This window comes from Mixophyes fleayi, chromosome 11 (assembly GCF_038048845.1).
Source record: "Mixophyes fleayi isolate aMixFle1 chromosome 11, aMixFle1.hap1, whole genome shotgun sequence".
Classification (NCBI taxonomy): domain Eukaryota; kingdom Metazoa; phylum Chordata; class Amphibia; order Anura; family Limnodynastidae; genus Mixophyes; species Mixophyes fleayi.
The window spans coordinates 18738134-18750744 of record NC_134412.1 but is presented as its reverse complement, the minus strand read 5'-3'; positions in this window follow the sequence as shown (position 1 = coordinate 18750744).

The following is a 12611-nucleotide window of genomic DNA, read 5'->3' as shown; positions in this document are numbered from 1 at the left end:
CAATTGCAAGATGTACAGGCAATAATGTAGTCATAGTATGAGTGCAGTGTAATAATAGTGACTCACAATCTTTCTCAGGCTTAAGCTGGGTACACACTACAGAATTTTCCACCAACTTTTTATACCGATCGATTTTACATGTGATCGATCCATGGACTGCATACACACTAGCCTTGTTTAGGACGATAAAGGGAAGAGCGGACGTCCCTTTAGCGACTTTTTACAGCCATGTTGTCGTGAGCAATGACTGTAATTTCGTACTCACTGTTGTGGATCGGTCGGAAGTTTATACACACTACACAACGGAAACGAGATTGGAACGAAAATATTAAATGGTACGACCAACCAAATGAGGTGACAATGGTCCATTTGGGCAGACTTTCCACCATCGTGTCACTACACACACTGACCTGAATTTTGAACGAGTGGTCGTATGTCGGCTGGTTGAGCCGATTATTGGACGAAAACCCTGTAGTGTGTACCCAGCTTAAGACAGTCTATGTGAATGACTCTGCTTGGGGGATACTTAAGAAAATAGAGAAAACAAAGGTAATAAGAGTGATAGTCCCTACATGCAAGACAGTACCTCTGTCAATGGGCAAATAGCTCTGGCGTTGGTGCAGTGCAGCTAGGCAGATTATGCACACATGTAGCGGGCACTGACCATCTCTGCAAAGTTGTAAGATGCTCTGAACACAAATAAATAATCTGTTATGTCCTCCAGGGCCTCTCCTCATCATTCAACCTGAAGGAAGCAACAGTAATATCAGGACTTTCCCGGGAACTAAAGGGTTTGTCTGAAACTTCTTCCCTTCATGCTGGAATCCAGCTTTCTCTTTTCATTTGTGCTGATATCTCTCTCTCTCTCTCTCTCTCTTTCTTCCCTCTGACTCTCTTGCAGCTTGTACAGGATCCATGGCAGGTTATTCATGGCTACGGCATGCTTCCCTATGGCACTCCCCACTTGCAGCTCGCTCTAATAGTCTTGCAGCCTTGCCTGACAGCTTGGCAGCCTTCTTCACCAAACATATAGCTTTATCAGTTAGTGCAGAAGCTCTGCCTTTACTATGGCAGCATGACCTGTGAGACTGGTGACTCTGCTTATATGGTGTGATGTCCTTATCATCGCTCACTTTCTTGTAGAGTGGTAAGGTCTCTCTAGGTTGCGAAGGCTCGTCCATACAGCAGAGAGTAGGCGTACATCTTGTTGGATACTGGGCAATACATTTAGGTGTACTAAGGTCAACTTGACCCCTGTTAAGTTTAAAACATATAATATTAATGACGTTCTTTGAAACTGTTTATGACATACGGTTATGCTGAGAATCACTAATGGTACTTATTTGTGGGTTCATGGAGCTGTTGGTGGGGCTGTGGTGAAGCTTTGCACAAAAACAGGTTAAGGTAACCCAGGTCCCTCAGTTCTCACTGGGCTTTAGGTATCCTGATAAGCCTCTACATGAGTGAAGGCTATGGGTTTATGGTCACTGTGATGGAGCAATACAAGAAGAATTAGGGGCAGCACGGTGGCTAAGTGGTTAGCACTTCTGCCTTACAGCACTGGGGTCATGAGTTCAATTCCCGACCATGGCCTTATCTGTGTGGAGTTTGTATGTTCTCCCTGTGTTTGTGTGGGTTTCCTCCGGGTGCTCCGGTTTCCTCCCACACTCCAAAAACGTTCTAGTAGGTTAATTGGCTGCTATCTAAATTGACCCTAGTCTCTGTGTGTGTGTGTGTGTGTGTGTGTGTGTGTTAGGGAATTTAGACTGTAAGCTCCAATGGGGCAGGGTTTGATGTGAGTGAGTTCTCTGTACATTGCTGCGGAATCAGTGGCGCTATATAAATAAATGGTGATGATGATGATGATGACGAAGAATTGGCGGGCATTAAGGAAAAGAAGCTGAATACTTGAACCAATCTATTTGTAAAAGTACAAAAGAGATAAAATAGAAAACAAAAGGCAGAATTAGGAATTGTAACAATAAAAATGCTACTAGAGTCCAGGAAAAGAGACTAAAATTAAATCCTGTTCCATTGAGAGAGAGAGAGAAGACTTTATAAATCAAATCTTGTACCCTTGAGAGCACAATCTAGGCCTCTCAGGCAATAGGAAATAGCCAGAGGAATTGGCAGAGCTAAGAGACACTGAAAGAGGGAGTAACGTCTAAGCCTTGTACATCTGACTGAAATTTAAGACCAACGCTCCATTCTCCCATTATCTCCCTGTCTTGAAAACAAGAGACCTGACCGAGAGCAGCCATTTACAGATCTAGTGATTCCGAGTCAGTGATATATTGTCTATGGAGCGAGTAATAGTGCCGGGGAAGCGGCCAGTGACCCGTAATGAATGTTTGACAGCGGTGAATTAAAGTTAAAGTGAATAGCAGAATTATTACTTTGATCTCGGATTGCTGCAAGACTGACTGATGTGTGACTTATACTGTTTTTAAACTCTTTTAAAAGCTAAAGTAATACTAAGTAACTGGGAAGTATTTTAGAATATCCTGAACTGACAGTAAATTAAATAAAAACAAAAGAGTATATAGTATAGTATATATATCTTACACCAGTGCTATAGCGATGGATTGGGAACTATAATGAAGAAAGCTACAGCAGACTCGTTGCAGGCTAATACCGATATGAACCACCAAGGCGTCTCAGATCTCATGAAACTTTGTAGGTCTCTCAGATAACATATCATTTACTTTTCTCCACTACATATAGGAACATTAATTTATTTAAAAGCTTAAGGATGGTCTTGTATTCATCTGCACTCTTCCAATATTGGTCCCAAAGGCATCCAGCTAATACCAAAACTATAAACTTGCAAGTGACTTCAGGATTGAGCTTCCCAAGAGGGAAACAGTCAAGTCAGGGCCAACCTGGACCCCTATTATAATATCTTTTATGACTGACTGAACCCTAGACCAATATAGTATAGCCGATGGACCACCAAGAATTAAAATATGAACCTCTTTGGGAGTAACCCTTAAAACATAGAGGTAGGTAGTGAATGTGTTTATTATTTCGGTGGTGGGTCAGTGCTTGATATCAGCTGTACCATAGTTCGTTAGCATTTTCCTTAATTGACACACAAAGGGGTTAGAGGCTGTAATTTTCCAAATTCTGCCCCATTCAGACATTGAAAAATTCCTCCCCAAATATTTCTCCCAATGGAGCTTCTCGGATCATTTTAAGTTGAGGGTCAAAAATATTACATTTTAAACATAAAGTGGAGATTAACCCCATAATGGAGGTAATATTTGTACACTATTTCTCTAAGAATCTGTACACTGTCTGACGGGGTCATGGAGGTCCCCCGGCCGGGAGAGTCAATGGCAGGGGCCTATGGAATAATGTAGAGGCATGGCCGGCTGCCAGATTTGGCGCGACCAGCCACCAAAGAGCACGTATCTAATCATTAGAGGGGGTCATGTTCAACCCTGGGAACCAGTCGGGACAGTCCGACTCTGTATTCTAAAATAAGGTCATCTCTGGACCTCAGCTGTAGATAAAGGTAATAGTCAATTTGGTATAAGGAATACTTTCCCAGCAGAAATGAGAAGCGAAGAATCTTGCCTTATCGAGAAAACCGTATTTAAAATAAATACTCCCTTTCTTCCACGAGGATAGTTTGGGAAAATAGGTGAGGATGTTAATGTGAGATAGTAGTGGAAACAATACTTATCTATCCGTAGCCGTTGAGCGCCGCTTGTAGTAAGGTGCCTTGGTGTTGTACCAGGGCTGTGATCCTTAGAGGGTAGGTGTGGGGGTGGGAGTTTGGTTCGTGGAGTTGGTTAGTTCCTTGTTTTCAGAGCTAGGGGTAAAATCGTGGAAAGAAATACAAGAAACAACAATAATACAAGAGAAATAATCACACAATAATTTTTTTTGTAAATAAACAAATAATTAAATCAGTAAGTATCAAACTGTTTTTTTGAGTGTAGATAGGAACCAAACGCGTTTCACTTCTATCCATCTATCTACCTACCTACTAGTTTTTCCCGATTTTACCTCTCTAACCTGTAGCTCTGGAAACATGGAACTAACCACCTCCACAGACCTTACCCCACCACCACACATATCCCCTATGGACCACAACCCTGGTACAAGACCATGGAACCCCTGTCCGCCGCGCACATACATCACCCTCCCCCCCACACACACACAATAGCTAAGTACAATGGTATACTCTCATCTAAGTAGTGGAAGCAATACTGCTTCCATACCTTCAGCATGTATACAGTCAAAGCAGAAGTGACGGCGCGCTTTAATACCCTGTCTTAAAACTGCACATAGATTTCTATATATTGTTTAGCGTTTCAATGTTACTTTTTGATTATAGCTGCTTCAATCATTGCATGCATGTGGGGGCACCGAAATGCAGGTGCGGGCCGGCGATGCAACCAAGCAAATGGCCACAACCATAACGCACTCACCGTTAACCCTTGCAACGTATCATGCATGTGGGTAGGGTAAGAATGCCAACCTTTTACAATCTCTAATACTCACTCTCTCGCACTCTTCCCACCATTCATGTCAATCATGGGCCACAGCCCACTAAGCATTGTTCAGTCTAAGGGGTGCTAAACATGCAAAATTTATATTATGATAGAGGAATCCTCATTTAAATGCAGTGCTAGAAACTATTACATCATAGGAGATATTATTTTTTCATGACACAAAACAGCTATTTGGTTGGTTGGCTGTCCCTGCGGCATACTATGGTCTGTTCAGCAGAAATGTGCCATTTGGTCCTGTACTTTCTGCTTAGTGATGTCTCATATTGGTAGTAGATGTATCAGGTCTTGTAGGAGTCTGACAGGATGATGAAGCATTCAGGAAATGATGTTTAATATTGCAAAATTGTACTGATAGCGTGAGCTCAACACTTTAGATGGGTCACTTATTTGAAATCTACTTGCATCGAGCCTGGCCTGATAAGATTTTGGTCATCAAATCAAATGACACATTGGACACACAAATAATTTTAGCAACTTGAATAAGTAGCTGTGGTTTTTAGGAGTAAAACCATTTTGAATAAGACTTTGTGGTCCAAGCTAAATTCCAGTGGGTTCTATGTAAGGAAATCCCTCTGTGGATTTGCACGTGCAAATGACTGACTAAAACTGGCCTGTCCTTTAAGAAAAATCCTTATTCAAATTAGTATAAAATGGCTTGTATGCCCACGTTGACACCTGATTTGATGCATAATGTTATGATATGATCATATCTTTTCCCTGAAGCACTTCATAGCAGCCCTTACATATGGGTTTAGTCCTATAGTCATATGGGAGGTACACAAGCAATTATATGACATCACCGCAACTTAAATCAATGTTAATTTAAAGCGGCAATGTCAGGACCCCGCAGGTTAAGTGTTTAAACACTTAAACAGCGGGGTCCACACATTGCCGCTTTAAATTAACCTACATCTAAGTCGCGCTGACGTCACACTGAAGTGCCTGACAGTTGGGTCTTCGGAATCACTGGCTGTCAGCATGTCGCTGCCATCGGACATCTGAAGCTTCGGTTTTCAGGTAAGTCTGTTTTTATTCCATTCTTTCTTTGAGCCAATCAGATTTTTTTTGTAGGTGTCAACCTTGCCGGAGTTCTCGCAATCAGTAAAACGATTACCACTGAGTAAACAAGCTTGCGTCGGTGCAGCAATCATACGCAGTGAAGAACGGGCACTGCGCGTGCGCAGTAGACGTCTTGGCAGGATAAGCTGGACGACACCGCGGATCCGGGACCCGACCGCTGGAGACAGCATGCAGTGCCAAGCTATTTCACTAGAGCCAATTAAAGAAGACAATCAACACTGATCAAGTTGTGCACACAAGACGTCTGCACCTCTGACTCTCTCATTAGTTGGCCCTGAACATAAAGCAGAAAGTAAAATTTCCTTGTTCACATAAAAATTGGAAACTACCTTTTGATAAAAAAAAAATCAGGATATGTTCATAAAACCACCCTGAATGTATATTTAAGATTGGCTCGTTGTACCACAATGCTTGAAGCTCTCCTACCCTTCTGGTGGATGCGAAACTTTCTGTAATGGTTAAAAGGGTTCTACTGTTAGATATTGTAAAACAACATTGAGGTCCCTAGGTGCCACAATTGATTTTATACAGGGTCGAATTCTCTTTGCGGCTTGAAAGAATCTTTTGATTAAATCATCTGAAATTAATCTTGTGTCCCGAAACACACTTAATGCAGACGTCTGTAACTTCACTGTACTAACTGCAAATATTTTCTGTAAACCTTCCTGAAGAGAGTCCAGTATTCGATGTCTGTTAACGTCTAGGCCAGGCCTGTCCAACCTGCGGCCCTCCAGATGTTGTGAAACTACAAGTCCCAGCATGCCCTTCCAGCGATCAACAGGTTGTCTACTAGCAAAGCATGCTGGGGCTTGAAGTTTCACAACGCCTGGAAGGCCGCAGGTTGGACAGGCCTGGTCTAGGCATTAAGGGCCCGATTTATTAAGGCACTCATAGCCAAACCGAGGGGGGGGGGGGTACCTAGTGCCTGGAAACCCCCTCCAAGCCTGGGGCACTGTATAATTGAGGAAGCTGGACCCTGCTCCCGCTTCACACGGCTTTGCTTGAACCTAACAGTAGTGTACGCAGCATTGCCCATGTATATTATGGGGTTAGGAAGAGTTGGAGAGCAGTCAAGCAAATTATAACCACGCCCCTATGCATGCTGGTCACGCCCACTGGCGGCGTGGTGTAGAAACCCCCCTCTACAAATCCTGCCTTTGCCCCTGGCACTTAAATGCCGATAAGTGCAGTATTTTGTGCAAAATCCCACTGCGTATGCCCAGAAACTAACCAGAGAACGCAGCAACGTCCAATTCATCTTCGAGCTCAAAGGACTTTTACTACAGCCTATGATTTCAGGGGCGTAACGGGGCAAGGCCTGGGCGTATTCACATAAGCAATGCACAGTAAGGGCGTGCAAGGATCGAGTGCACACAGCAGTGTCTGATTCAAGCTTTGGGCATCTGAAAGATAAAAGTTCTTCTGTCGTATCACTTTCACTAACTGCAGGTTAGGCGTAAGTGCTGATTACTAGTGATGACGGATGTGTATGCAGCTAGAAGATGTGTTTGCAATCAGGAGCAACTGTAAAAATGCATTTTATGTACAGTAGATATTCATAACATCCTAATAAATGTATTTTAAAATTTTGTCATTAATGACTATGCGCCTGATTCATTAAGAAACTTAGGCAAGAAATTGAGTAAGTTTTCTTACTCAATTTTTTTCTGGACAAAAACATGTTACAATGCAAGGGGTGCAAATTAGTTCATTATTTTGCACATAAGTTAAATACTGTCTGTTTTTTCATGTAGCACAAAAATATCAACTTTAAATGTCAGTATACAAATAAGCTATCAAGTATTTGTGTGCTACATGAAAAAACAGACAGTATTTAGGTTATGTACAAAATAATAAACTAATTTGCACCCCTTGCATTGTAACATGGTTTTGTCCAGAAAACTTAAGTCAGAAAACTTACTCAATTTCTTGCCTAAGTTCCTTAGTGAATCAGGCCCCTAGACCCGGATTCATCAACAGACACATATTTACATCCACTGCTTGTTGAATACGGACGTACGTATGCCCGTTTTATGCGCTTTTTTAAAAAACGTACAATGCGTTTGTTGTGCGCTTCTTAATGAATCGGTCCCAAACTTCTTTAGATTTTCACCATCCAACAAATGCTTTCCATTCTCTGCAATATGCTATGGAATAATTATTCTTACTTGCTTGCAGCAACACCTCAATCATTTTGTCAGAAAATACCTTCAATAGTGACCTCTCGCTCACCACACCATTAAATGAGACTGTGGATTTGGGTGACAAACTGGTCACCTGATGTAGAAGGTCTGAACGACTTGCTAGAGGCCATGGATGTTCTGGAGAGCATCTCCCATGCAACTCCGAACCATGACCGGCGAAGCCAAAATGGAAGAATTGCTATTACTTCCACCGCTTCAGTCTTTATTTTCTCCAATGCACGTGCAATTAGAGGAACAGAGGAGAAAGCATCTCTAGTTTGAACTTCCAATGTCTTGATAGGTCATCTCTCCCTTCCTCTTGTGCATCCCTGGGACGAGAGCAGAATCTTTCCACTCTGGTTTGTTGCCATCAGATCTTTGGGTGGAATCCACAAATGTTACTGTATTTGTTGAAACACGTCTTTGTTCAATGTCCATCCTGGATGGATCTGATATCGGCTGAGATAGTTTGCCTCCTTGTCTGTTTATGTATGATACTATGTCCTGTTGTCTGATAAGATCTCCCAGGTGTTTGTGTCATTGGGGCATGCACTTCTGTATTGTATGTCACACTCTTGTTGTTTCCAGGATATTTGCAGGGCACCTCTTTTCCTTTTGACTTCAAGGGGTACATTTAATAAACTGCGGGTTTGAAAAAATTGAGATGTTGCCTATAGCAACCAATCAGATTGTAGTTATCATTTATTTAGTACATTCTACAAAATGACAGTTAGAATCTGATTGGTTGCTATAGGCAACATCTCCACTTTTTCAAACCCGCAGTTTAGTAAACATACTAAATATACCTACTTGAGTTTTCTTAAGTCTGGAATTCTCCTGACGTTTTCTTACATCATCATCTATTTGTTTATATAACGCCACTAATTCTGCAGCACTGTATATTTACATCAGTTCCCGGACATGTCCCATTGGAACTTACAATCTAAATCCCCTAACATACAAAGACTGAGAGAAACTAAGGGTAATTTAATAGCAGCCAATTAACCTACCAGTATGTTTTTGGAGTGTGGGAGGAAACCGGAGCACCTGCTGGAAACCCACGCAAACATGGGGCGAACATACAAACTCCACACAGATAAGGCCATGGTCGGGAATTGAACTCTTGACCCCAGTGCTGTCAGGCAGAAGTGCTAACCACTGAGCCACCGTGCTGCTAACAGAACCTGGAAAAATACCCTGATCCGTAGGTACTGGACAAATTTCTTGTTTACTAACAGTATTTGAAAACTGTTTTGTTGAGCTTCCCTTTGCACTAGAGTTTGTGGATCTCTTGACCTTATGAATAAAGTTCCCCTGGGAATTCTATGGAACGCTATCTTGTACCCATTGTTTACAGTGCCCTGGACCCAGTGGCGGAACTACTATTGGTGTGTCAGGTGCTGTGCACCAGGGCCCATGGAGATAATGGGCAAGTTCAGAGGGTCGGGGGCAGGCTGGGCTAGGGGGCAGGGGGTCATCTGTCCCCCGGGCCGGTCCCATAGAGGGCTAGCTTGAGCTGGGTCACCTGCATTTTTTTCCCTTTAAAATGTTCCTAATAGGCTGCTGAGTAGAGTTTTGCCCCCCGGGCTAAAATTTGCCAGCCCTCCCCTGGTGGGAGGCCCCGATTCCCTACTCTTTACACTGGGGACCAGGGCCGTAACTAGGGCTGTGCGACAGGGGCGACCGCCCAGGGCGCAACGCTGAAGGGGGGCGCAATTTAGGAATATTTTAAGTTAATTTGGTTAAAATTGATGGCTAGGGGGGCGGCATTTGTCTTTCTCGCCCAGGGCGCTAGAATTCTAAGTTACGGCTCTGCTGGGGACAATACCTCGCTAGTTCCGCCTCTGCCTGAACTCAAAGCTCATGTATACTGAGTGCCCAGGCCACCACATACCTTGAAATCTTTCTGTCTATCAGGATTCCTAGAGACTGGTTTAGCCGACAGTCATTGTGGAATTCTTTGTTTCCTTCCTTCTTTCTCTCGAAAGGAACGAAAAAGGGCTTTTAGCTCGGCTGACCACTGCCTGGTGTACTGTTTGCCTGGATGATATGTTCTGACTTCTTTAAACTGCTGCCTTAAGGAAGCTAGAGACAAATATTTTACTAGTCACAGGTAACTGCTGCAATTTACCCTCTGTACATTTTTGAATCATCATATCCAAATTTTCCCCAAAAAATCCAACTCAACGGGAATTGCAGGTAAGAGGTGTTTAGACTTAGATCTGCTCGCCATGAACACAGACAGAGGACCCTTCTAGCCAGGGCCGGATTAACCTGAGGTCTAACTGGGCTATAGCCCAGGGGCCTCGGGCATCCAGGGGGCCCTTCAAAGTCCTCAGCAGCATTATTGATTGGTCCGGGGGCGAGGGCGCCCCCAGCCTGATCAATGCTGCTGAGCACTGTCAGTGCAGTCCTCCGTCCCGGCGCCCCTCAGTAATCTACTTACAGCGCGCCGGGACGGAGAACTGCACTGACAGGTAAGTGCTTGGGGGGCCTCACGGGGGACGGGGGGCGGTGGGTGGCTCACATTGGGGGCCTCACGGGGGACGGGGGGCGGCGGGTGGCTCACATTGGGGGCCTCACGGGGGAATGGAGGCGCCCTTAGCCCAGGGGCCTCCATTCCCTTAATCCGGCCCTGCTTCTAGCTATTATAGTAGAAGCCACACTTGTAGCTGAGCATGTAAAAGTATCTAACGATGCTTGGAATAGTCAATACCTTTCCTTTTAGTCTCCACATTTTAAGCAAGTATTTTCTTCTTATGTTTTTTTGAGAATTAGCATAGAAACTATCAATGGCGACTCTGTACACAGTAATGCCTGCGGAAATATGCAATCTTTTGCATTTTTTCGTTCCATTGGGTCTCTAAATGATCCTCCATCCTCTAATGATATAGCAATCTTTGAAGACAATTAAGCTACTGAAGAATTAACTTTAGGTACAAAATTCCATTTAATAGTCTCATAAATCATATCAAATATGTTGTTATTAATTTGTTGCTTTTCAAGGTGTTCCCATTCTTTGTCCAATAATTCCATAATTACTAAAACCACTGATTTTCAGCTATCTTTCTCCAAAACATCCTCATGCGCAGTGGCTGAGGACAATGTTTCTTGTACACACACAGTTTTTTAGTAATATTTTTAATTAAAGCATCTATCAATTCAGGATTATACATTTCATATTCTTCCTCATTATCTACCTCCGCAGTAGATGAGGTAATGTCATATGATTTTATTGACTCCTCTGTAGATAATTCCTGTGTGTTCTCCCAATCTAATCCTGTATGGGATCTTGTTCGCTTAACCTCTTGAGTTGTCTGATTTACATTGATTGATACAAAGTTCTTTTTCATCCGGTCTGCTAATTCCTAAATAAACTGCTCTGGGGTTTGCATTGAATTATCTTCTTTACGGATACATTCCACATATAATGTTTCCATGTAATCATTTGCTAGTTGTCTATCACATGCTCCACATATTCTGCTCTGCAATTCCCAAGTTTCCTTTCCCTGCAGAGGCTCTGAAAGACTACTGAGAAGGAATCGGAAAAGTTCCTAAACTAACTAAACTAAAAATAAAATACACCCCTTACTAGGATTTACCAGGCGTCCTTCGACTGTTTACGGGCAGCCATAAGCTCCACACCGTAGGACCATGTAGCAGAGTTGGAGAGCAAGCTAGGAGGGAGATCTTCTCTTCGCAGATCATCTTCCTTCAGCACCTGACCTGTGAGATGACGTTAGGAACCTTTGGCACTGTGCATTACCTGCTGACACACGGAAGGTGCCAAATTCAAATTTTGTTCAAGAAGCTGGTTACCATTCTACTATATGGTAGTAAAGAAAACGTAAACAGGTGGACAGATTCCGAAGGAAGCAACACCAAGACCCCTTGGACCTTCGTCAGGAACCGGGTAAACCAATTCAGAGTAATTCAGCTTTGAAGAGACAGTATAAAAGATGAGGACAGATAGGGGTGCCCCACCTGCCTCACAACTCTGCCCCCCCACCCCTCTGCATCACAACACTGCCTCCTCTTCTGCATGGAGCAGGGGAGGGGAAGAGGGAACGACAGCGTGGAGATGGGGAAGTGGCAGCTCCTGACACATAATCAATAGTTAAAAAAAATGTAAAAAAAAAAGATGCTGCAGTAACCGTAATTACCACAACCAGTAAGAGGGAGCCCTCAATGCCCCCTGGCGCCTCCAAGCCTGTGGATCCCCCCCCCCCCCGTTACTCTGGCTTTTTGCTCCATACCATAAGAGTGGTATGGAGCATTTCAACTGCACTTTCAAAGGGGCATGGCAGATGTGGAGCGACGAGAGAAGATCTATGTATTACCTGGTTATTCTAACCCATATATGGGTATTGACAATTCCAAAAACAATGGATTTTTGGATGTATTACAGTACTGAATGAAATAAAAAAAATGAGAGATGGGATGATATAGGCAATTTGTATTATGGAAAATAATAGTTTGTGTAGGGGCAAGAGAGTAGAACAGGAATGGGCAAGAGAGTAGAACAAGAAGGGGCAAGAGTGTAGAACAAGAAGGGGCAAGAGAGTAGAACAGGAACGGGCAAGAGAGTAGAACAAGAACGGGCAAGAGAGTAGAACAAGAACGGGCTAGAGAGTAGAACAAGAACGGGCAAGAGAGTAGAACAAGAACGGGCTAGAGAGTAGAACAAGAACGGGCAAGAGAGTAGAACAAGAACGGGCTAGAGAGTAGAACAAGAACGGGCTAGAGAGTAGAACAAGAACGGGCAAGCGAGTAGAACAAGAACGGGCAAGAGAGTAGAACAAGAACGGGCTAGAGAGTAGAACAA